Source organism: Papio anubis, chromosome 15, assembly GCF_008728515.1.
Source record: "Papio anubis isolate 15944 chromosome 15, Panubis1.0, whole genome shotgun sequence".
Classification (NCBI taxonomy): Eukaryota; Metazoa; Chordata; class Mammalia; order Primates; family Cercopithecidae; genus Papio; species Papio anubis.
The window spans coordinates 22,534,703-22,561,873 of NC_044990.1; the positions used below are offsets into that span (position 1 = coordinate 22,534,703).

At 39.0% G+C, this 27,171-nt stretch overlaps 1 long non-coding RNA gene across 5 annotated transcripts in view; it reads left to right on the forward strand.

The window, feature by feature from the left end:
* The first annotated feature begins 1,464 nt into the window (after positions 1-1,464).
* Positions 1,465-27,171, forward strand: part of LOC101001049 — a 145,204-nt gene continuing 119,497 nt past the window's right edge. The window contains exons 1-4 of one of the 5 annotated variants that reach the window (XR_004178693.1): positions 1,465-2,102; positions 3,345-3,434; positions 5,766-10,347; positions 15,132-15,271. This is a non-coding gene — a long non-coding RNA (uncharacterized LOC101001049). Of the gene's footprint in view, positions 10,348-15,131; positions 15,272-27,171 lie in introns of all 5 variants that reach the window. The other 4 variants (XR_001896808.3, XR_002518340.2, XR_002518339.2 and 1 more) reach the window with 4 other exon arrangements.

Below are 27,171 nucleotides of genomic sequence, written 5' to 3' on the forward strand. Positions count from 1 at the left end.
CAATGTCTTTGAACAGAGAAAAACATACCTCACTTCATATTATTTCTCCAAGAAAATAATTTCTGATCTTTATTTTTATACACAACTCAACTGTCAATTAAGAATGAGGCACTTTCAAATCTCAAAAATTTACCTTTCACACATAATGTCTTAGGAAGCAACGAGATAACGTACTCTATCTAAATTAAGAAAAAACAAACAAGAAAGAAATTTAGGAAATAGGGGCTCTAATCGCAGGAGAAAAATGAAATCACCAGGTTGTTGGGGAGGATACATCCTTAGGAGTCCATAGAAACAGTAATGATTCCAGCCCAGGTGACATGGCGAAACCCTGGTTCTGCAAAAAGTAGCCAGGCATGGTGGCATTCAACTGCAGTCCCAGCAACTCAGGAGGCTATGGTGGGAGGATTGCTTGAGCCCAGAAGGTTCACCTGTAGTGAACCATAATCATGCCACTGCACTGCAGCCTGGGTGATAGAACAAGACTCTGTCAGAAAGAAAGAGAAAGAAAGAAAGAGAGAGAGAAAGAGAGAGAGAGAGAGAAGGAAGGAAGGAAGGAAGGAAGGAAGGAAGGAAGGAAGGAAGGAAGGAAGGAAGGAAGGAAGGAAGGAAGGAAGGAAGGAAGGAAGGAAGGGGAAAGAAAGTAAAGAAGGAAAGAAAGAAAGAGGAAGAAAGGAAGGAAGGAAGAGAGAGAGAGAGAAAGAAAGAAAGGAGGGAGGGAGGGAGGGAGGAAGAGAGGAAGGGAGGAAGAAAGGAAGAAAGAGTAATGATTACAGCAGCAAGACAAAGGACTTCAAGAAGGTTATAGGAGAAAGAAATTGAACCTGATGCATTTCATCATGTTGACAGGGTATTTGTAGTTCAGGGGGAGATTTGGAAGAGGAATTAATGAAAAGGAAACTAGAAAAGGCATATATACAAACACAAATAACATGAGAAAAAGTTCTCTACGAAAGAAATAGCATCATAGTAGATTACATGGCTCGGCTCTAAACATTTTTATTGCCATAATAATGTAAGCCCTGAATACTTATTTAAACACAAATTGTGATAACTTTTTTGGTGAGGGTGGGTGAGAGGAAAGTGTGTATGTATTGAGGGTGGTGTAGAGGAAGCAATTTCACATCATCCAACTTACAAATTTAATATACCATATCTGAATATAAGGAAACAACCAGAAATTATAAGCATATTATAAAAATGGAGATAGGCTGGGCGTGGTGGCTCACACCTGTAATCACAGCACTTTGGGAGGCCAAGGTGGGTGAATCACAAGGTCAGGAGTTCGAGACCAGCCTGGCAAGATGGTGAAACACTGCCTCTACTAAAAACACAAAAATTAGCCGGGCATGGTGGAATGCACCTGTAATCCAAGCTACCCGGGAGGCTGAGGCAGGAGAATCTCTTGAACCCGGGAGGTGGAGGTTGCAGTGAGCTGAGCTCATGCCACTGCACTCCAGCTTGGGTAACAAGAGCAAAACATCATCTTAAAAAAAAAAATTAAAAATGGAGATAAAAGACAAAACAAACAAAAGAATTGATTGAAAGTCATTGTCCCTGGAAAGCAGGAATTGGAAAGGAAACTGCTGGTTTTTAAAAATTGCTGTTGTTTCGGATCTTGTGGTAATATTCACATTTTTAAATTGTATACATTGATACTACAAAGAATTTAAAAGTAAATGTAAAGTACATTTGGAATGTTGAGAAAAACATACTTCCCTATAATGGCTGGTGTGACAACTCGGAAAAATCCCTAACAGATAAGCATTCTATCTTCACTTTATATATGAGGAAATTAAAGCCCACAGAGATTATGCAGGTTGACACAGTTATTCAGTGACAGAGCCAGGCATCAAACCCAATCTTTCTGCTTCCTGTTTCAGGGATCTTCATAATACCTCCTGCCTTCTCATTATCTAGTTTGTATTTGTCATGTTGCTTTAAATAATATCATCCACACAGAAACAACTTCAAAAAACTGAAAATAGAAAATGGCATCCTTCATTAGGCATGGCTGAGCTAGATGAACAGATTCTAACGATATCTTAGATCTCTGTTGCACCCTGTTTTGAAGACAGTGAGGAATGGAGATGAACATTAAGGTAAGTAGCACATATAACTTTGGAACCTAAAGCCTTTCCGAATGGATAAATGCTTCTCGTTAGACTATCCCAAGAAAAAGAATTGATCTCATCACTTAACAAATGTTTTCAATTTGATTCAGTGCACCTGGGAAATAACATTTCTATTTGCTGCCAAAATATGATTGCATTAAACTTTAATAATGTACCTGTCATGGGGGTTAGACAAGAATATTTTAATTGAGTGTCAACTACACCCCACTGGAATACACTAATAGATTTACTTTTTCAAAAAGTTAGAAACATTGATGAACTCTTAGTTGTCTGCTATTAGTTTTATATAGCCACTGATTAGTATTGCCCCCCTTCCACAAGTACAAGGCATCGCTAGACTTCTCCTTGGTAACCAGATATTTTTTTGTGTCCTTTGGTACTTGCTCCTGGAAGTGTCATTATGATGTCTGCAATTTGCGGAATTCAATGGCAGCTCCAGTTAAATAAACAAAATCTAATTATGTCAAAATTAGGCTTTGCTCAAATTAGTATGATTGATTTTCTTTCTGTATAATCTGTGAACACCTGCAAAAATGGTAAATGTCAAGGTGTTTCTTAGAAAACTTTAAAAAATTTAAAAGAACTGGTGAGGGAAATGTTGATTGCATTGCTGTATAGTGTATATGTTTGATCTTTTTAATCTAGGTCCTTGTGTTTTGGATTTATGAACCCCTGCAATTTTATGCAAAATGACACATGTGTGTGCATTTTGCAAAAAGATTGTCTCTAACTTTCATGAAATTTTAAAAGAGGTTTCTAACCCCCAAACCACAAAGAACCGTTGCTTTCCAGAAAGAAATAGAATCCATGTAGAATCCCTTAATTAGGTTCTTCTTAGTGGAAATCAAAATATTTTTGTAATAGGTGCTAGTAAATATCTGAGAGATAGAAAGTATTACATTTGCCTTCCGCTATTACTATTCGATTCCTTTTCTATTTCTGGAGTCATGAATATCAAAGTTCATCTAAGACAAATTTCGTCTCCCCTCCCACTCTACCCCCAATTTTTTCTTCTAGCTTTTGAGGATTCATATGAGATTATCAACAGACAATACTTTTTGTCATGGCTTCCTAATTGAATTTTTTACTTCTCTTTCTGGATTACATACTGAAAATATTTATGAGAATAGCGAAAATCTCAAGCATTTATATTACTTAGTGATGCCAATGGAGTCAGTCACGTTGGTCTTGGTTTCTTTCATTGATCAGAAGCAGACTTTGCGCCATCTTTGCCAGAGCTCTCACAAGACATTTCCGCGAAGCTATTACAGAGCAGGAAGAGCCTCAACTCAATGATAGGTGTGTGGCCTGGCTTTATGGACTCTTTTTTGAAAAAAATTATATTTACTTAGATTTATAGCCAAGAGATTTTATCGCTATTAAATTTAATCTCTAGCAACCTAGACACATCCCATAAAACTTCTAGGAAGAAAGTTTAATGGCTTATTATAGTTAATTAACATTTTTCTTTCATATTTTAAAGTTCAACTATATTATATTTTATATTAATAAGGAACACAACACATACTCTCAGAAGCTTAATAATCTACTGAGAAAAATCTACAGAGTTTAAAGAGAAATAAAACATAGGGTCAAGTCAGGTTTTCAGAGTCAGTAAAGGAGATGAGTCACCACATTGTGAAACTTTCTGTTTTCCACATCCAGAAATTAAATTTTGAAGTGCATTTAGCCTTCTTTGTTTCTTAGATATCAACTCACGCTAACCAAATTAATGAAACAGTAAGGTATAGATCAGACACAAATGTATGTGTTTCTAGGAAGCTGAATATATTAATGTTGGTTATATTTGTGTCTTCTACTTTTAATACTTCCTGGAATCTAGACACTTGGAAACAAAAACCATTAACAGTTAGTTGGTAGCTGAAATAGAGTTGTAACAGAAAACTGGCTATGGGGAGATTCCTAATGAATGATCTCAACTTTCACAGTACAGCTCTCCAGAGACAAAGATTTTATGACTGCATGGTGGCTTGGCCCAGATTTCCTACGTGTGTGAATTGGCTTTGCCACTTTCCAGCAGTGAAACTTTGGATAGATATTTAGCTTTTCCAAGTCTGTAGGGAAAATAATAGTATCTACCTCATAGGTTGTTAATATGTTTGAAATAAGAGAATGAGTGTAACATACTTTGTGTTGTGTTGGTATGTAATTAATGAATTGTATCCATTGGCCACTCCATTTCCCCTTCTCTTATATTTATTATTTTTCTTTGTCCTTATTCTCTTCATTCTTAATAAACTACATCCATTTTTTCCTTGAAAAACAAGAAATAATCACGTATCTTCAGAAACGCTTAGCCTTGTTTTATGTGTATGGCTTGAAAATTTTACATAAATGACATTGTGTTCTAGATCTCATTCTGTTTCATGCATTTTTCATGCTACTATATGAGAATTTAATTCCTTACCTCCAAATGTTACATAGTATTCTTCCATGTGTATAAGCCATAATTTATGCATCTCTTCACTTGATGATGGACACATGTGGCTTCCAACTTTTTACTGTTCCCCAAACAACTCTGTGAAAAAGAAACACGTGCACAGTTCCTTGTGAATCTGTACTAGCTTTTCTCTGGGGTCTGGCTTCCAGGGGCAAAATTGCTGGATCATAATGTACACATTTACATATGGTGGACTTGGAAGGACAGGACATACTTTTACATACTTTCCCAGTAGAATAGGGAAAGGGATAGGATGAGAAATGGAAGATGAATAGAAAAGTACTAAAACAAATCAAGGACTTTCTCAGATTGATGTAATAGCATGACTTTGACTAATGAGTATGATCAACCTGTGCTGTGTACCTAAAATCCTTAAAAATGAAATTAAAAAGAGTGTGGCTTAATGCATTGCCAACATAAATACCATACCCACTACAATGGCTTAGTAGCTCCATCTGCACTCCATAGCCAGTGTGCCGGCCTCCTACTATCCTACCAAGATGGTGCAGAAAATCATTAGGTGGCATTCACACACGTAGGAAATCTGGGCCAAGCCACCATGCAGTCATAAAATCTTCGTCTCTGGAGAGCTGTACTATGGTAAAGTTGAGATCATTCATTAGGAATCTCCCCATAGCCAGTTTTCTGTTACAACTCTAATGATTTTAAAACTCCTGAGACTCAGACACAGACAGTGAAAAGCTATTATTCTGCTTTGCTAGTCTATGAAATTTTAACTATAGATCTCTTTGTTAATCAGCCCTGGAGATTGCTGTGACTTAAATGGTCTCCAGGCCTGACCATTGCTGACTCCCAATTAGCCTGTAAAGGTATCTTATAAGGGGACTGTTTTGACATCTTTGACCATTTCATCCAATCAAACAATAAAAGGTCTCACACTGAGGAAACGTAATGTCACTGTGTTAATACACTCTGTGGTCACCAGTGTTAGCAAGAGGTATGGAATCAGGAGTGTTGAAGTTAAGCAGTGCGAAAAGAAGTGTCAAGCCAGGAGTCAGTATTAGTTTAAATTTCCTCTCATAAATTGATATTACTCTTCTTTTTTAAAGAAAGAAAAGAAAAATATTTCAAGTAACTGTTTTGCCTATGCCAAAGTATTGAAATAACTAAACCTTTCATTTTCAACAACACTTTTTGGTTTTTCGTAGGCCCAATGCTAAATGACAAGGTAACGATTTCTTCAGGAACTGAGGAGAGACAGGCCTGGAGAGTTGTAATGATTTTCTTCACAACTAGTAAGAAGAGAAATGATATGAAAGAGGAATCTTCTCTGAGACATGTTCACAAGCAGGTCGGACCTTTCATTCAGAACAAGATTATTTTAATTTTTAACGGTTTAAGATATAACTGATTCCTTAAATTAGTTCATCTTGCTCAAGCCATTATAATATTAATTCACTGTTATTTTTGGTAATACAGATCATTGTTAATTTTTTCTATTTAGAAGCCAGGAATACACAAGGGAAGGGCACATTCAGAAGTAACTAACACCACTACAATTTTAGGACCTTTCCATTTTATTGAATTGGGTTTTATTTAAAATTTTGTGTTTATTATGTCTTTTTTTATTATTATTATGTCTAATATTATGTCTAATATGTTTTCACTCCTTAAATCTGCTCTGTATATGTTCTGTTCACAATATTTAAACATACAATGACTATGGCCTCATTTTCCAAATTGAATCTAGCCTAAACCCTTTGGTGGGGCAAGAAAAGCAAGTTGTAAAATAATCTCTTTGTCGTGACCCTCAAGTCATATCTTCTGGACTTGAAAGGTACACTGGATGTCCTATGTGTTGGTGCCTCATGCTGCTCAGCAGGAAATCTGAACTGTTCTCACCTCTCTGGTCCTTCTGTCTCACCAGGAGATACACCTGAGAACATTCTCTACATTGTCTTAATTCTCCTGCCTTCTGCCTTGGGTCACTCAATCCAAATGGAAGAGATTGCACTATTCATATTAGGGATGCTTTAATTCTATAGTTCAAAGATTGCAATTTGACACAAAAATCTACTTTTTCTAGCTCTAACAGTTCTGTTGAATATTAAGAGAAGGGAGTCTTTTGTTAAAAAATAGCCTGCAATTCAGTAGCATCATCTTTGTAAGTAGAGGCTGCACAATCACCCACTTGCTGGTCACTGCTCTGCTTTGGGTCATCTGAAGTCGATCACTGCATCCTTGGAGGATGGTGTGAAATGCCAGTGAAACCGTGAACTAATTCAATGACATGCCCATTGTTCCACTCACTTAGGCAAATGCTTTTTCTCAACAGGGAAGCTTCTCACATATTCCTAACAGTACTAAATGAGCTCAAAAAACTTAAGAATGATACCCCACTGCTGCTTGTCTCTAGTTCTCAGTTCTCATCCTGGCAGGCAAGACCCCCAGCATCATCTCAGTCATAAAGTACTTGCGAGCATTCAGAAAGGCCTAAGTTAACTAGTGTCAGGTTACACAGGTTTGGAAGCTTGAGCACATTCTATGGCATTTGTGGTATGGCCTCTGTAGAATCGATATCCTTAATCATAGATAGCAGATGGAGCTGTGAGACAATGACCTTCCAGAGTCCCTTCCCCAAATAGACTTAACGCTACCACACTTCAAAGGCAATCACTGTCCATCCGCTCCAGGTCAGCGTGCAGTGCTGGCCGGGGGCCTGGGCTACCAGAAAGACACTGGCTAGAGTTGAACGCTTAATCTCCCTGCTCCCAAGTACAGATAAAAGGAGAGAGAGAGGCTCACAGCCTTCTAGAACTTTATGTGCGTAAATGCTGATAGGAGCTACCATTTGCTGCATTTTGGTCACTCTGGAATATAAGACCCCTGAGACAGCAGCTGATGTGGCTAAGGAACAGTGAGGCCAGATTTGGTGATACTTATTTAGCAGAACACAGAATCCAAGAATCCTCATGGATACCAGTCAAAAGCATGACTCAGGCAAAGGGAACAGACAATAAAAAGAATGACTTCACATTTCACAGCAGGAATTCTCTGGCCTCAGAGAACACTAGATACCTCTGGACCACACATCCCTTTGGCAGAATACTTTTCTCATCTACAGATCACTGTATGGCTCGGTTTACCTGAAGCCTCTTGTGGTTTCTCCACCTAATAACCCACATGATTTTTTTCTAGAAAAGCAGCATAGATGGAGATGGAATGTAACACCTGAAATAATAGGATTTTACAGGAAATAATGTAAATCAAGCCTTTTGCCCTTAATGACCCATAATAAAATGCTCTTGTTACCAAGCTCTGCAGGCAACCCAGTGCAGGTTGCCATGGAAACACCCAGCTGCTCCTCTGCGCAGTTGCTTAATGATCAGTGTGATGTCAGGCTCTGGAGAGAAGCACAAGCTCAGACAACTCTTTACTGTCACAGGGACAGTCCACTTGGGACTGCAGTTACGTCTGAGTGGGGGCCCCTGTGTCCAGGTATAATTAAAATGCACTCAGACCTATGACTGGAAATGCTTTCAGCAGAAAATCACGTCGCCTTTTTCATTTCTCCATTCATTTTCATTTCTCCACATGACTGCCCAGTCAGAAGCAAGCCAGAAGCAGGGAGGCCATGGCATGTTGCTGCAGATGGCGCGTCATCAGTCTGTGACCCGGCTCCCGCTCTACATGGGTGGGAGATGCAGGGGCTCTACCTTGACCCATGCCATAAAAGGTCACCTTTTTGTCCCCTCTTCCCATGTTCCCTGCATCTACCTTCCACAGTGACTGGACCTGAAATTCTCACTATTACTCATGGCTTGATTTAGATAACAAAGGCAAGAGCTTTTGCCCAGAATATTATTTTCAAAATGTATTTATTATCTGGGAAGAAAAGACAAGCCCTGGGGAATCTCTTCCTGTCCTTCGCTCCTTTTATTTTTTTTTCTCCCTTCCTCTCTTTCATTCTCTCTCAAAAGGGTTTATTAGGTGCCTATTGTCTGCAGGTAATTACCAGAAACACAAGGATGAATGAAGCTTGATTGCTGTCCTCCAGGAGCTGACAGGTTATTAGATGGGGACAAGCATGTAAACGAATGCATGAGCTAAAGAGACAGAGGTGTGTACAGGGCACACGTGGATAAATCCTACCTGAGGGAGAGCTGGAAAGGCTTTTTTGGGGGTGGGGGGAAGATGCTTACTGGGCAACCTCTTGGGAAGAAATTAATGGGATTGTGGAATTAATGGGAGGAAGGGAAGAGGGACACTGTGAGTAAAGACTGAAGGCAAAAAATAATCTTGTATGCTTGATAAATTGCAAGCAGTTGAGAATGGCTGGAGCTTTGACCAGGATAGTAGTCTAGGGAGAAATACATCAGAAGTAGGCAGGAGTGAGAATCTAATGAAGTTTGACTTGACTTTACAGGCCAGTAGGAGCTACTAAAGCATTTTCAGGAGGGAAGACAGAGAATTAGAATTGCTGTTTAGGAAGATCATTTTTTTTGGTGGGAGGGCAACAAACAGCATATACTGAGGAAGTAGGAGACATGGAATAATTAGGGAGTTAGTGGGAGAGCGTGACTGTACAGAACGGCTATTGTTTTTTGTCTAACATCTGTTTCTTTGGAAGAGAATCACCTGTCTCTCATTGCCTGGCCCACTCAAACAAGGGTGGACAAATAACCCAAACTCAACCCATTATAGGACCCATCCCTGGTTCAAGTGGGCACATAATCCAAGCAGTTTTTATCAAGCTTCTCTACTGAAAATTCACATATGCACGCCTAGACATAGAATTATTTCTCCTCCTCTTCCTCCTCCTCCTTCTTCTTTCTTTTTCTTCTTCTTCTTTATAAAAGAATGTAGCTTTGCAGCTTCCAGAGGCCATCTTTCCTGTTACATGGAGAAAATCTGATCATTAAGTCAATACTTGCAGGAAAATGAACAAGAAGAAGGGGAAACAGAGCTGTATTAATATTGTTTGAGCCTCTAACAGTCTAGAGTCTACATCCCCCTGTGTCTGAAACTAGTTTACCAGTGGACTTCAGAGTTATATACACCAATAAGTTTATTTTTGCTTGAGCAAGCTTGAGTTAGTTTTTAGTCACTTGGGACTGAATGATTCCTGATTATGAAAACAGGTAAAAATGACGACAGCTTGAGCCAAGGTTGTAGGGGATGGAGAGGATGGTTTAGGCAAAGTTAAGGAAACCACCCAGGAATTGGAGAGAGAGAGACTATGGAGTGGAAGGGGAAAAAAATCAACCAGAATTATGCCCAGATCCTTTGTTTCAGTGAATAACAATGCCACCTTATAAGACGTTGAATATAAGAAGAGAAACAATTATTTTGGGAAAGAGGTACATGTTTTAATTTATTGGGTTTTAGATATTTGAGGGATGTCTAGTTGAAATTTTCGAGCAAACAATTAAGATTTTCTATAACCCACTCCCTGAAATACGTGCAACTTATAGAACCACATGATGGTAAGCATCTTAAAAGTCTTCCAATCGTGCTACTCATTTGATACTTTAATTCCTTCTGTTGAACATTTATTAAGTGCCTGTTGGTGTCATGTGCTGTGCTAGGAGGAAAGTCACAATATGTATTCACAGCCTGCGTTCTCGTGAGGTTCACAGTCTAGCTGGGGAGACAGACATGATATTTCCATGGGCTGAGAAATAAGAGCTACTAGTGGCACCTGCGAAGTACTGGAGGGACACAGAGGTTGAACCTTCCAGCTGTGGACCTACAACTCCTGATCAAAAGGGTTGTGCAGTTTCTGGTTTGGTAAGTAGATTGGAGAATATATCTTCTTCTGGAGTAGCCTTGATTTCCTTTGGGAAAACTAGATTTATAGGCAGTTTTATTGTATGTTGACTCAATTGTGTCTCTCGCTGGCCATGGTTCTATTCATCAGGCCCTTACACAATATATTTAGTCTGTCTCCTATGTAAAATAATCTTCTTATATTTTAATAAGATATTTGTGTGTTCCTTTCATCTTTCCCCTTCCAGTCTAAACATCAGATCTAGTACTTTTCAATGTGCTTCATGTGACATGGCTTTTGGTGGTTTTTAAAGTAGCTTTTATCATTATATAAAGTTATCTTATCCACTATGTATTTGTCTTTTGTTTAGCCATTAAATAATCATCCTCATGTGAACAGGAACCTTGTCCGTTGTAGCCATCATTTATCCCCAGCATCAAAATTAGTGACTGAAACAAAGTAGGCACTTAATAAACATTTGCTGGAGAATAGCTTCTAGTGTCTAGCCCATCATCATCTCAGTAGATATTTTGGGAAGGCATTAGTTTGTCTGTGACCCAACTAATGTACAGGGTCCACTGGAGAATATAACACTCTGAGATCACTAGAAACATCACAAAGTATAAAGGGGTGGTTGCCAATTTGTTCTGGTTTCATATGTCTATATTACGCAGTCCAAGATTGCACTGCTCTTTTGGGGAGCTGCGTCACATTGCACCCTATATCGGTCATCTCAAACCATTAATTTTTTTTTCATGAAGCAGTTACTAACGCCATAGCTTCCTATCCTGGAAGAGGATTCTTCTTCTGTTGCTGGATTCTTATTTTTTTTATCTTGAATTTAGAATACCACATACATCTCTGCGAAATATAGCCTAAAAAATGTTTGCACGGCTTTTGCTTGTGATTCTGTTATCCAATCTTTAGTTCTTCCTGCTTTCTAGCATCAGCGTAATTAAAGAGCCTGCAGCCTCCCAAAGGTCAGGCTTTCTGCATTGCCTGTACTGCTACCCTCGAATCCCAGCCCGTGCTCTGTCATCAAGAGCATCTTCAGTTGAATGTTTATTGGACAAATTTCTAAAGGCGTGCCTATTATATTTCTTTCAAGTTATTAATTAAAATGTGAAAAAAGAACAGAATGGTTTAGCTTTCTACTGGAAACATCCCTCTTTTGTTATTTATCTATCTATCTATCCCAAATCCAGCACATTTGGATTCAGTTCATTTTTTTCTCCTTCACCTTTCCGGAAATTTTGCTGTCATCTAGATACATTGCATTTATACTACAGTACCAATCTCAATGAAAGAAATGAGTTTGGACTGACATAACCTAATATTAAGAAACCCATACTGGCTCCAGGTGATCACCAGTTACTCTTCCATGGGTTCCAAACCCACCACTTATGGGCAGACGTTACTTGATCTCCCTCGTGGACACTCTGGTAGGGAAAGAATTTGTAGGAATCAATTGTGAAATTGCATTGACCTTTCTTTCACATTGCCACAGCAGTCAAAGATGTGTGTGGGGAAGTTGAAATAAAGAAGCAGCTACAGAAAAAAAAAAAAAAAAAAAAAGAAAGAAAACAAAAACCCTAGAGGATGTATTTTTAAAGGATGTAATTTATGTAGTCTATTTTGGGGCTACATAAATTCTCATTTTGTTTAGAAAAGCATCACATACCCAGTGCTTATCCAAAATATGCACATTGATTATTTATAATGGGCAATGTTCAAGATAGAACCTTCCTCCCCTCTTTAAGCCGAAGGGTTGTTTGGGCCAAGAGGGTGCTGAGTGGAGGAAGCAGGAAGTAGGGGTGGGAGTTCACTCTGCTCCATAGCCCCTTTGAGAGCCTCATCGAGTTAAGAGAGCATTGGTTACATGAGCACTGCTTTTTTTCTCTATTTATGTCATGGAACACTGTGAAGGGTCTTCCCTAGATTTCAATGCCCTTTTAAAATCAAAGAGCATGTGGCAATGGACCAAGCCAATAGCCACTGTCAATACAAAACAGCATGGCCCTTTGGTCCTGAGTGCCTTCAACCAGAATCCATCAGCATAAAGAACCACATTTCCAGGAAATGTGCAGGATATTTAATGGCAATCAATGTATTTCCTCCATGATTTCTGGCTGCCTCTTTTCTGTGGAATTTGGCAAGAAGATGGGAATTCAGATGCGGCTATGTATGGGGTAATTCAGCAGGCTTGGAACATCATTTTGTTCCAGTTAATTTGAGGAGGCTGTCACTTTCCTCAAGTCTGTGACAGTTAGGATGTTTGTTATTACATCTCTGCTCTCCACACCCTGTAAACTATAATAAATTTGATGAAAATGCAGATACCTCATGGACATGTTATTTTTGCTCATAAAGAGTCTTTGAGACACACTTAAATGGTTTTAAAAATGAGCCTAAAATGTCATTTTGGGGATTTGTAAGGCATTAGAGAGTTGCATCCATCTCTTTCTCCTTCCCTTCTCTCTTTCTCTTTAGAAGTGCTTAGAAAAGCATGAGCATCTTGGGGTCAGAATATCATTATAAAGCAAATTACTACTAAAATGAGCTAAATGCTAACCTCATAGTCTTAAGGAGTCCTTTCCTTACACCGTATGTTGAACTGATTGCTTGAAAATAACTAAATCATCCGGGAGTTTTCAATCATGTAATATTTCATAGTTCTTCTGGGGACAGAGACTGAATGTGGTTACTTTGCAGAGCATGATGTTTAATCATGCGAAGTGTCTTGATGAGTACTGTTTGATGAATAATAATAATAAATAGTAATAATATCCCACAAGCATTTGCTGACTGATGCATTTAAGGACTGAAGAAACTCCTGGTTTCTTCAGTTTCACTGCTTCTCTATTTCTCCACCAGATGGCAGAAGAAGGGCCAGGATATTGACCCTGAACTATTTTTTTGATTCTTAGATATTAAATATGAGATTGTATCAAAGGTTGGAAGTGAACATTTAAGTATATTCCCATAAATTTATGTGTATTATAAAATGAAATTTATTATTTCATTATAAAATATATTTCCTACATAGAAATATCTTGAAATAAATACAGGGTGTGGAAAACTTTGGTACTGTGTCAAAGGTTAAAAGTTAAACCAGGCATTATAGACCAGGGGATGTATTAATACTCTCTCTGATATCCTTATGAAATGGGCAGTGGGACAGGGAACTGTTTAGTGAAGGTTTTTTTACCCATCCTCCTTTTGCACATGGAAATGTAACTAGGAAAGATGTATAGATATAAAATATGGTGTTTCATCTAATGCTGCAATGGCTCTGGGCCTTATAAAAATTGCATTCTCTGCCAGGCGCAGTGACTCACGCCTGTAATCCCAGCACTTTGGGAGGCCAAGGCAGATGGATCACGAGGTCAGGAGTTCAAGACCAACCTGGCCACAATGGTGAAACCCCATCTCTATTAAAAATACAAAAATTAGCTGGGCATGGTGACCAGTGCCTGTAATCCCAGCTACCTGGGAAGCTGAGGCAGGAGAATCATTTGAACCCAGGAGGCAGAGGTTGCAGTGAGCTGAGCTTGCGCCATTGTACTCTAGCCTAGGTGACAGGGCGAGCTTCCATCTCAAAAAACAAAAACAAAAACAAACAGAATTGGATTCTGTACTCCTACCCAGTGTTATTTTGGGACAAACTCTTAAAATTTATCTCACAGGGTAAAGTGTGTAAGAAAATTAAAAGGAGTAGTCAGGGACCTGAGGGCTATCAGCCAACACAAAGAAGAGTCTGAATTCTTAGAGCTGGTGAATGTTTAACATCTTGGCATTGTTAAGGGTTGCCTAAGTTTATTTAGTAAGCTCCTAAATAAATGGAGAAAAATGTTTTATTACTCTCATATAAATGGATTTAAAAGAGAGATCTAAAAAAGACAGTTTGTTTCAGCCAGAAAACAACTTCATTCATATTCTCATTTGCATGTCTCTCATCCATATCTAAAAACCAAAGCACTTCTCATGTATTTACATAGTCTGTCTTTTGAGATAAATGGTCATTAAATGACAATTTAGAGAGAAAAGGAGTGAGGTGAAAGAGATTGTTTTAAGAATACCCTTTTTAGGCAATAACCTGAATACTAGGAATGAAAAATTAATTTTAAGACAGTGGTTTTAAGATTTCTTAATCCATATTTGAGAAGTATATTTTAGGAAGTATATACACACTTATGATATTTTACTGCACACCCTCTGGGTTTTCTGAGGCCCTGGCTTAACCCTTTTCTAGTTGCCATGACAACGAGGACACAAATACAACATCCATACCGTGAGCTGGATCTATGAGGAGGAATTTCCAACTGTATGCATAGTATGTGTATTTGACCCAAGCTTTTCAGAAAGAATTTAACACAATTTTAAATGTAGTAAATTGTCTGTGTGAGTCATACAATGGAAATAGCGTATGCAGCTAGGAAAATGTAGTCTCATAAATGAACCAAGGGAAAAATAACGTTGGAACCCTGTTCTCTCTAAAACCTCCATCTTGCCTTCCCTCATCTCTCTTCCTGATATAAAGAATGTCATAGAAAACTTGAAGAAAATCATTCTAAGCTTTTATTTATTTTTTTCTTTTTAAAATCCAAGCCTAAAATAAATGATTTATTTTCAAGTAAATCATAAATCTATAATCTGAGACATTGGTCTTGCAAAAACACTTCAATGCTTCCAACTACTGGCTGTAAACTGCTTTTCTAAAAACCCTCCTAAATGTTCACTCTGCATTCTGAAAAAAGAAAACAGACTGAAATTTCATCGTCATTTTCTCTGATTCCTAACTAAGGTGCTCCTCACACAGAATCTCCCGAAAGCAGAGATGGATGCGTAGACTCTACAATGGAGAAAGGAGCGGTCCATTCCCCAAGTTCCATTCTGGACACTGAATAGCATCTTGGGAGAAACCAAAATGGGATCCCACTCTAGGTAAGACATGATATCACGAGCAGTGAGATTCCTGTGGATAGGGGAGTTTTCTTGGGCAGGGGTGAAGAGACACAGAAGAAAAGCAGGGAAGTGTGAATGCTAGGGATACAAAGAGAAGTCCCAGCAGGGAGCCTCACACAGATGCTTAATAAATGCTTTTTGATTTGACTGAATGATCAAAGTGTGGTGTCAGTGTCAAGCAGTCTTAGCACCATCGCCTATGAATGCCTTTGCAATCCACATGTCGATTTATCTGGGGGTAGGGGTCAGGCTGTCGGAAGGGATGCTGTGCCCTTGCTTGATGTGAGTGGGCAGCCAGGGCCAGCCGTGGGAAGGGATTGAATCGTGGCGTCCTGTTCTTGCGACAGCCACATTCCTTATCGGAAGCTTGTGCTGTGCGTTTGTCCTGCAAGCAAGAGCAGTCTGGGTGCATTTTTGAGATTCTGTGGGAATTACTGCAACTCAGACCCTCGGTTTTCTGATGTCCAAAAGGAGGGCGATAGTAAACAAGTAATAAGTAATAGTATTTGTTTATGTACATAGCTTAACTCATAAAATTGTGTGATGATAAAATAAACTTTAAGCAGCAGATGTAAAAAGAGAAGGTCCTTTTCATCAGAGTGTCCTGCTAGAATCCTTTTAGGAGGCAGGAGGCGGCATAGCTGAGTGGAAAGAATGTTGGCCTCACAGGCCAGAGAAACAAATTCATCTCCCAGTTGAGCATAAACAGTTGTGAGACCTTGAACCTCTCAGCCTTTCTGAGTTCCAGCTTTCTCATCTGCAAATTTAAGGTGGTGGTCTAGAAGATCTTCCACTTCATATTTTATTATCATACAGAGAATTAAGAAAGGAACTGAGAGCCTAGTTTCCCTGGGGAGGTCAGTTTTACTTCTGAGGCCCTCAGATAGCCCTCTAGACATCTCGCTAAAGGACAGAGGCATTTATATTCACATTTTCCAGTTGTATTTGGGAAATTGGAGTAAGGACCGATACATTTCACATGCCCAGAAGCACAACCCAGGTTAGGAAGGAGTGGGAGGCACTGCCTTACAGCAAACATCCACCTTATCTCGACCCCTAACCTGTCCTGGTCACATACCTCTGTCTAGATGAGCCATTAGGGATGGCCAGTGACCAAATAGCATGTGCAAAAGGAGTGGGTACTGGTGGGTAATGGGGAGAGGAAAGAGAGAAAAGACTTTTCTGGACCCATGGTAAATATGATTTCCTTGGTATTGAATGGAAAAGAATAAGCATTATTTTTGATAACTCAAGTCCAATTTTCAAGAGTTTCAACAATTTCAGTGGGAAAAAGTATGCATATGTATATGTGTATGTAATGTGTGTATATATGTGTATATATGCATATACATGCACAGACATGTGTACACACAACACATAAATACCTACGTGCACAAAGCATAAATGTACACACATACACCTGTATGTTTATAAATTTATATTAAGAATCTTAGGAAGGGCCTCATCTTCTCACCAGTGGTCTCTTCTCTCTGTTTCTACATCTTTGTCTCTCCCCATAAGGCACGTACCCAGTGAAATTCACACTGAAATGTACAGAACTCTCTTCTAGATATTATTCTTGGTGCAAACACTCCCTTAGTCCATACCCCTGCCCTTGGGCCCCCACCATCATAAAAAACAGGGACAGGACTTGAGAATTCTAACAGTTTGGGAAACTGTAAATGCCCACACTTTTACATTTGCCACTGTTTCCATGACAAATTTTTTTCTCAGGAGAAAAGAACATTTCTAAAAGATCAAAATTAAATCACTTTGAAGACTCAAAAAAGGATGGTGACTCTGGGAAAGTATTAACATGAAATAACACTATTTGTATCGAAAATCATTTATGCCATTTATAAAATTCTCCCTGAACTTCAAATTTGCTAAGTTTAAGTTCAGTCTTCTTCTTGTGTGTTTCTTGCCATTGGCACAGAATACAAAAGGGAGAATAGCTTTTGAACTCTTTGGTGATGCAACAAAATCTGATTTCATTAATGGGGATCATTGCTGAGTGAGGTATTTTGTGCTGAAAAAGTAATTGCTAGTTTGACATAGAGAAGCCATATCTATATCTACACAAATGCGTATATAGAATGAGTAATATACAGATGTGTGTATTTATGTATATCTGCGTGGATAGATTGATGGATGGATAGACTAATCCCCATTCAGACAAAAGTCCTCTTTGTCTTGCCCATATTATTCTTCAGTTATGTACAAAAGGATTTTACTATCATCAATCTACTTGCCAATTATTTCTATGTTTTATGATCAGTTTTGGTTTTCTTCCAAGAAACTGTTGTGAAATGGTATGTGATAAATGCTATATAAGCAGATATTACTTATCAGCTTGGAGAGACAGGATTGGATATTTTTAGGAAATCTCATTGAGAATACATAGGCCACCACCATCACCATCACACACACACACACACACACACACACACACAAAATATATATATACCACTTTAACAGCAACAGCAAAAATAACTGCCCTTTCCCAAGTCCTCATCTCGTATTTCTCTTCCTGACCTTCCACTGAAACAATAAGATAACATTCTTATGGAATGGGACTCCCACTCGTGGCCATACCTTTATAGAGGGCATCAACAACCGCGAATGAGTTAATCACAGTTTCTGGGCTCTGACAGAGAGGGACCAATAACCTGCTACTGTCAACCAAAACGCATCTGAGACAGGTCTAAATCAATTCAGAAGTTTACTTTGCCAGGACAGGACCAGGAAAAAAGAACACAGAACCACAGAAACAGTCTATGATCTGTGCCTTTTTCTAGAGATGATTTTGAGGGTTTCAATATTTAAAGGAGGACAGTGGGCAGGAGGGGAAAGAGGAAGGGGATAGATGTTCACATTGCTGAATCCACATATTGCAAGAGATAAAGAGCAGGTAGGAGAATAGTCAATTATATATTTGTTTCACATTCAGTCAATTGAGATAAGGTGAACATAGAGTAGCTACCTGTGGAGATGTTTAGCCTTTTATCTGTAGCTGTCTGCTTAGGAACAAAAGGAAAGGCAGTTTCTTGCATGACTCAGCTTTCAGCTTAATTTTTTTCTTTTTGGCCTAGTGAAAGTGTTTACTTTCCTTTCACACTATGAACCACTAAGTATCTGAAAGGAAAGGGGCGGGGATCCCAGCTACTCAAGAGGCTGAGGCATGAGAATCACTTGAACCTGGGAGGCGGAGATTGCAGTGAGCCGAGATCGCACCATTGCACTCTAGCTTGGGTGACAGAGTAAGACTCTGTCTCAAAAAGAAAAAAGAAAAAGAAAGGGGCAGGGATAGGCCAAGAGAAAAAAATGCTTGTGTGGGGAGAGCAATGAAGTAAGAAAAGAGAGAGAGTTAAAGAAAAACTTCGTATTATTTCATGGAGTCTAACAGAAATTGAATTCAAACCTTGGCTCTTTCGTTTAGTGTTTGTTCTGTATACTTAAACCAGTTGCCTAATCTCTATGATCCTTAGGTATTTATCTGTAAAAATAAAAGTAAATTACAGGCTCATGCCTGTAATCCCAGCACTTTGGGAGGTCAAGGCGGGAGGATCACCTGAGGTCAGGAGTTCAAGACCAGCCTGGCCAACATAGCAAAACCCTGTCTTTACTGAAAACACAAAAATTAGCTGGGCATGGTGGCACACGCCTGTGATCCCAGCTACTCATGAGGCTGAGGCAGGAGAATCGCTTGGACCCGGGAGGTGGAGATTACAGTGAGCCAAGATTGTGCCACTGTACTCCAGCCTGGATGACAGAGTGGGATTCCATCTCAAAAAACAATTATAAAAATAATAAAAATATCTATATTACCATATTGTTTTAAGGATTATGTTAAACTATGTAATAAATATAAAACATATAGTACAATTCCTTTCAAAATAATTATAACTTTCATCAATTTATAATTTCCTAAGGATAATCACTATGCCCATATAACTATGGAAAAATTTTTGAAACATTTCTGGTTTGAGGGATGATAATTAAATGAATTTTATTCTAAGAAAATAAACATCTGAAGGGAAACTATCTACAAAACAATGCTTAACATAAATAACCAACAATGAAGAAACAAAAAAATAAATTACAGCAGATTTGTGTTCCAATGGACACACTTTAGAGAGATACACTAATGCAAACGGTAACCAGAAGAAAGCTGAAATTATTGCATTAATATCAGACAAAATAGATTTTCAGACAAAAAATATTTCTAGAGACAAAGAGAGACATTTAATAACAATAAAGAGATCAATACATCAAGAAAATGAAACAATTATAAATGTATAGTTTATAATACATAATTTATACAAAGCCCCAAAGTGCATGAAACAAAAACTGACAGAATTGGTAGTAGAAATAGTTGGAGTTATAGTTGGCATTATAGTTTGGAATTATAGTTGGAGATTTACATATTCCTCTCTCATTAACTGATAAGACAACTAGAAAGATTAAAACAACAGTATCAATCAACTTGATCTGATTGACATATATGAGGTGCTCCACCACCAACAGCAGAATGTATATTCTTTTCAAGTACACATGGAAAAAATTCTAATATAGATTTTATGCTAGGCCATAAAGCAAGTAATAATAAATTTAAGAGATCATTAAAATTTTAAAATTAAAATATAATTAAGTATGATTACGTGGGATTCATTCCAGAAATGCAAGAATAGTTTAATATATGAGAAATCAATAAATGCAATACATCACTTTAACAGAAAGAAAGACAAAAACCGTATAATCATTTTAATGGAAACAGAAAAAACATTTGACAGAATTCAACATTCCTTCATGATAAAAACTCTCAACAAATTAAGTATAGAAGATATGTACCTCAACACCATAAAGACATATTCAGGATGAGCCTGGAGTATCTTATAGTGCAAGAAAGTAAGGAAGTGTCCAAAATACAAAAGCAAACATAAAGCAAACAAAACCCGACAATGAGGAAGGTATTACAAAGGAATACAGGAGCTAACTGAAGGAAGGCTCCCAATGGCCAAAGCTGGAAAATTTTGAGCAAAAAATTAAATAAAGTAGTATGGGATTATAATTCAATATATAAAATAAATGTCCATGAGTCCATAATGATATAAATAAAGAAATAAATGGAGTAAAAGGGACAAATCTCCCATACAGAACAATTCCGACTAATTCACGTGGATACGCCACCTTCAAAGAGGTGAGACGGTGTGGTCTGCCCACAGTCACTTCCTTCAGAAAACAGGGAATAAAAGAATATCTTTCCATTGGAGAAACCTGCTGGACACCACCTCAGCCAGGTGATCAAAGTCAACAACAGTGGTAAGTCATGTTCATCGAATGTATCCCTGACATGAGGAAAATGGTATTTTACCTCTGTGTTCTTCCTCTCCCAAACCTGTAACTCCAGATTAATCATGAGGAAAGCAACAGACAGTTCCCAATGAAAGGACATTCAAAAAAATGCCTCAAAATTGTCAAGGTCATCAGAAATGAAAAACATGAGAAACTGTCTCAGCCTAAGAAGACACAACTAGTAAATACCATGTGGCATCCCAGATGAGATGCTGGAATAGAAAAAGGATGTTAGGTGAAATCTAAGGAAATCTGAATAAAGTATGAACTGAAATTAATAATAATGTGTCAACATTGGTGAATTAATTGCAGCAAATGTGTCTTAACGTAAGATGCTAATAACAAAGGAGACAGAGCATGGGGCATAAGAACTGTCTTTGCAAGTTTTCTGTAAGTCTAAGACTATTCTAAAAAATCAAGTTTATTTTTTTAAAAATACTTCTCTTTCCTGTAATAATGTAAGACAGATTAGGGGAGAACCATATAACAAAGTCTAGAATCAATTGAAGTGGCATCATAAAGCTAAATTCCAGAAAAAGGTGACCATCTGGCTTCGTGGAACCCAAATGTGCTGGCTTAGTGCTAAAGTGGCAGCCAGGAAGGGTTTAAATGGTGTTATCATTAATACATATTTGGCAGCAGGAATTTCCATTATTAGCAGCTGAAAAAACATGCCATGGAACATTTGAACAGAACTGTACAGGAAAATACAAACTCTCCCAACTTTGTTCTCTTTATGCAGCTGACATCTCCTGAGAAACAAAGAGCCAAGTTTTTCTTTTCAGAGCCTGCAAGATTTATTTCTTTTAGAAAAATCTACCTTTAATTACTGTAGAATGCTCCCTCATGCTCAAAGACTACTGAGCTCATTGGATGCCTACGGACTAAGAACTGGGCTTTGTTATTATTATTTAGAAAACAAACAGGTTCAGAGAGGGTCAGTGATTTGCTCTGAATTCACATCTGGTAAGTTGCAGAATTGGAACTTGAACCTAGGTCTTTCAAATAAAAACTGAATGTCCTTTATACAACTAAAAATGACTCGAGACATCTTTTTGTCCTGTTGTTTGGCTTATGTTAGTGGACATCAGACACCCAAAACAAAAATGTCACCTTCTGATGAGTGAAGGCAACAAGGTGGGCTTTGGCCTTCCCAATGGGTATTGACACTAACAAACCAGAAAATTCTTCTGAGCAACACTGAGCCTCAGTTTTATCATTTATTTTCTTCTTTCAATTTGTCCCTCAAATGCTTTCACCATCTCTGTTTCTTGTATTAATCTGATCATTTTTGTCTTTGATTCCTGCACAGCTGGTGAAGTCACTCTTCACCTTATTTGGTTCTCCTTCTACACTGCATTTCAGCTTTAATCACCTCTCTCATCTGCCTGATGCTGAGACCCTAGTCCCTGTTCCTGTTTGCCTTGGTCTTGACCACATGACAAAGAGTATTAGACTATCAGAGAATACCCAAATGCTATTTTGAATCGAAAATCTGCACTATTTTCAAAGGTTCACTGGGAAACTGGAGTACTTGATAATTCAGTTATTAAGAACATCTAATTCTACCTCATCTCTCTTCTGTGGGAGATAAGATTTAATATGTATCACTTCTAATGAAAGGAAATGAGGAATTGGGTCATTCTTTTCAATTTCACAGTAATATTTCACTGACCTCTAAAAATACCTCCTATTAAAATGTATAGAAACCAATTCTTGGGCAGAGCTCAGACTTGAATAGATGCAAAGAATAATACTGCACATTAGAAGAAGAAATCTCTTCCGAATAGGACCTTAGGTTTTAACAATCCAACCAACTTAGAAACAATGGGACGCTTTGAGATGTACTTTGATCTCTGTCAGTGAGTTTTCCAAACAAAGTCAGGGCCACTTTTATTGGGGATGTTGTCAAAGAGATTCGTATTTTACATGTTGGGGTGAAGGGCCTGGGGAAATGTTGTGGATCACTTTGAAATTAGTTTTTTAAACCTACATATAAAATGACATTTTATATTGAGTCACTCTAGCCTATTAAAACTCATCTCAACTTTTGTTACCAGAGTGCTATTTTCCTTGTGCAGCACTTCGCGAATTCTCACTGCCCTCTGCTAATAATTCTGAATTCGAATCTATATCCTCTTAGAGAGAGTGAGACCTTTGCACTTCTAAAGATTGCAGAGCCAGTGGCTTTGTCTCCATGTGACTGTGCACTGAAGGATAATGTTCTCATGCCTCAAGGGGCAGCCAGATAGCCTGGGGAAGAGCAATGGAATGGAGCATGCTGGGAGAGCCAAGGCCTGAAATTAGGGAGTAGGGAGAAATGTTGGCTACAGGCCCTGAGAAGTATAGTCTAGCAGATAGAACGCTGTATCCAAGGGTAGGGAAATAGATATGGGGGCAGGGCGTGGGAGGTGGAGAGAATGTGTTGGAAGCAAAGATCTCAGAGCAATGTAGTAGGAAAATTATGAAAGACAACCAGAGAAAAGTAATGAAGACTGAAGGATAGAGTAATAGTCAGGTGTTTCATGAAAGGGCTGTATATGTAAAGCAACCCCCAAAATGCAGAAGGAACTTAATAACCAAAGAAGGAGGCACACAAGTCCTGCTTGCATTATAGAGAGATTTTATTGGGGAATTTACAGACAGAAGCATGGTCTTCGGTAGACACAAGTCAGGTAAATTTCCTCACCATTACTCCCAGACCCAGGGATTATATACCCTAGGAAAAGGGTACACATACTTCAGAGGGAATAGGAAGGAATTTGATCTAAGGGTAGGATTTATGGGAAGTATGAGTTTATGAAGGTTGATTTGATCTAAGGACAGGATTTATGGTAACTATGTGCTCTTACACAAGAAGCAGAGATAAATTGGAAATCTCAGAGTCAATCCTGGAAAGGGGGTTAATCAGAAGTCATTATGGCAGATTCAATTCCAAGATGGAGTCACTTTAACCTTCACATCAGGAGTCTAGGAAGACAGAAAATAAGCACGTAGCAGAGTTTCACCATCTATGCTGGGCTTAAAAAAATAAGACTGATCCCAGATTAGTCCTTGTGGCCAAAGAAAAAGAAGTGGACAGGCAAGAATGAGGCAAGACTCAGTACAAGAGACAATGCCAAGGCCCGGCGCAGTGGCTCACGCCTGTAATGCCAGCACTTTGGGAGGCCGAGGCGGGCAGATTACCTGAAGTCTGGAGTTCGAGACCAGCCTGGCCAATGCAGTGAAACCCCTTCTCTACTAAAAATACAAAAATTAGCTGGACATGGTGGCGCATGTCTGTAATCCCAGCTACTCAGGAGCTAAGGCAGGAGAATCGTTTGAACCTGGGAGGCGGAGGTTGCAGTGAGCCAAGATCATGCCACTGCATTCTAGCCTGGGCGACAGAGCAAAGCTCTGTCAAAAAAAAAAAAAAAAAAAGAGAGAGAGAGAGACGATGCCAATGGCCAGAGAGCAAAACAGGGGTTATCAGGGACTAGGGGTATTATGGAGTGGGGAAAATGAGGAGTAGTTTAATGGGTTCAGAGCTCAAGTATGGGATGATGAATAGCTTCTTGGGATGGAGTGATGATTGCACAGCAGTGTAAATGTACTTAGTGCCACTCTACTACACACTTAAAAATGGTCAAAATGGTAAATTTTAGATTATGTATATTTAACACAAAACAAATTTAATGAATTTTTTTAAAAAGAGAGACAGTGGCAGCATCAGATTTCCATCACAGAAACTCAGGTACTAGCAACAACAGAGAAGCCCGATTCTCAGAACTGGCATGTGAGGTGGAGACTAGATCTTGGGTGACAGAAGGGACTGTGTGCAATGCTGAGCTCAAGGTCAGAATTGACCAGAGGTACATCTGACTGTGTGCAGAGATTTAGGGGGTGTGCTGGAACACTTGACTGCTGCTTAAACCTGGGAAATGACTGAGTCTGAAAGTGGGCTTAAGTAGCCTCAGCTATGGAAGTCAAGGAAGCCTAAAAAGGCTGGGTATTGGGCAAGACTAATACATGTTGGTTCTTTGTAATCTCATTTTCCTCACCCAGGACTCATGTTGAGGAGGACAACAAAAAAATCAGCCCTGAGACAAACCAGCTCCCACTGAAGGAAATAATTTGACCATGAACAGAGTGGAAACAGGATATAGAGCTCCCAATATTTTAGGCCAACTCACTAACTAGTAGACAATTCTTCCTTTTAAAGAATTCTATGCCTTTTCACTAATGAATTCATGTCCCTGTGGAGCCACAAAGGATGAGAATTTAGCCCAAATGTATACTTAAATTGGATCGCCTTTTAAGAATGCTTTAAAAAATAAAATGCAGCCACCTGTGACATATTAAGACTGTTAATGTACTCATTGACATAAATACCTGAAGGGTTTTCATAACAGCTGGAACATGGCTCAAAGATCTTTTGTATTTGATTTTTAATGTACTTCCAAAGTGACTTCATAAAATTGCAACCACTACCACCAGTGGGATTGAGGTTTTGTTTAACTCCTTGAGTCCTCATCTTCCACTGCTATTGATGCCAGTGAATCCCATTACTGCTCACTCTAAACGTCTTGAAGATAAAAACCACACTCCAAATACATTATCAATTGAGAGACAAGACAGGCAATCAAGACCTACATGTCCCTGGCCACAACAACTCTCACAAAATAGCATTTTCTTGGCTCCGCCCTCACTTCCTCTGTAGAATCCATAGTCCCTTCAAATTCTTCCCACGTGGGTCTTAGCAAGGCCTAAATTCCTCCCATATGGCACCACTCAAGGGCTCAGGCAATAAACCTCCTCAACTGTGACTGGATCCCAGACAGTCCAGCCTACTGTGGGGCTGCGTCCATCTCATCTCTGCCAGAGGTGACAGCTTGGCCTCTACTGCCCACTAGACAACCTGTTAACTGTCGATGTCCATGCCAAAGCTGATGGTGACTGAGGCAGAAGGAACTGATGTCTGAGCCACGACAGCCAGTTATGACAGACCCTGTACCACTCCTAGGGCCACCCTTCCATTTCATCTCCAACCCATTGTCCTTGAGTTTGGTTCAATCATTCTTCTGTTTGTTCAGTCAACAAATGTTTATTAAACATCTATTGTGTGCTGGGCACTCAAATAGGCTGATGATGTAGAGGCTATGTGCAAAGGAAGCATATTGGAGCTTACATTCCAGTGTGCGGACCAACAGTAACAGGTGAACAAATTAATAAATGCGTAACTACTTAAGTGAAGTGCTAAGAAAGTAATAGTCAAGGTGCTGTGATCAGGAATAAGAGCTGATGGAGTGGTCAGGAGTGGGCCTCCTTCAGGAAATGACATTTAAATTGAGACCCAAAGGGTGAGAAGGAAACAACCATTTAAAGAGCTGGGGAAAGAGTTTCACAGGCAAAGGGAGTATAAGGAAGAAAAACACACGGGCCATTCAAAGACCTAAAATAAAGCTGCAGTGGGTGTAGCTAGAGCCAAGTGAGAGAGGCAGAATGGGAGGAGGCTGGGTTGAGCAGTAAGGTGGGGCAGGCTATGTTTGACTTCTGTAGGTTGAACCTGAGAAGCCATTAAATAGAAAAGGAATGAACTGTTTTGTTTTCACTTTGTAAAAAAATGTAAAGTTCATCTTGACTGCTGTGTGGAGAGTAGATTGGAAGAGACCAGGAAGGGAAATGGGAAAGTTATTTGTAATAATTCAGGTGAGAAATGATGATGGCTTAAAGTAGGACAGCAGCAGTGGAGATGAACATAAGTAAACGAGAGATGCATTTTGAAATAGGAAGGATTTGCTGATAGATTCAATATAGAGGTGTGGTAAGGGAGAAGAAGAATCAAGATGACTACCAAGTTTCTGGCTTGAGCAACCTGATGGATGATGATGCATTTACTGAGATCAAGAAGATAAAAGCGGCGAGGAAATCAAAAGTCTGCAACATACTAGGTTTGTTATGCTTATAAGACACTGCAGTGAAACACTGAGTAGGCATTTGTATACACTCATTCGTTCACATATACTTTTGAGCCTCTACTATGTTTAGGAACTGAGCCTAATTCTAGGGGTAGAGTAGTAAGCATAACAAAGATGATCTTTGACCTTAGGAAGTTTACAAACAAGCAGGTAGGACAAACATTGGACAAGTAACTAAGCATGATATAGGTACCAGTGTAGAAATTGGAGCTAGGGGGTAGGCAAGGGAGGAAGAAAACGGAGGCTGACAGTCTGGGTGGCTAGCAGAAGTTTCCTAAGGAAGTTTCCTAAGACACTTAGCTCTGAAATATGAACGAAATTAGCTCAGTAAAGAGGTGGAGGCAGAGTTTCAGGCAGAACATGTGCAGAGCATGTGTAGAGGCCTGGAGGCAGGAGAGATTAGGTTTTTCCAGGAACAAGTCTTATGGAACTAATTCTTTCCCAGAATGTTCTCAGTCCTCACGGAATTCCCGTTAGCAGGCTAGTTCCATTCATCCTCCAGACATGCTGGAGTGGCCAGAGGGTCAACACAGCTTGCACTCTAGCCAGGACTCCTGCTATACTGTG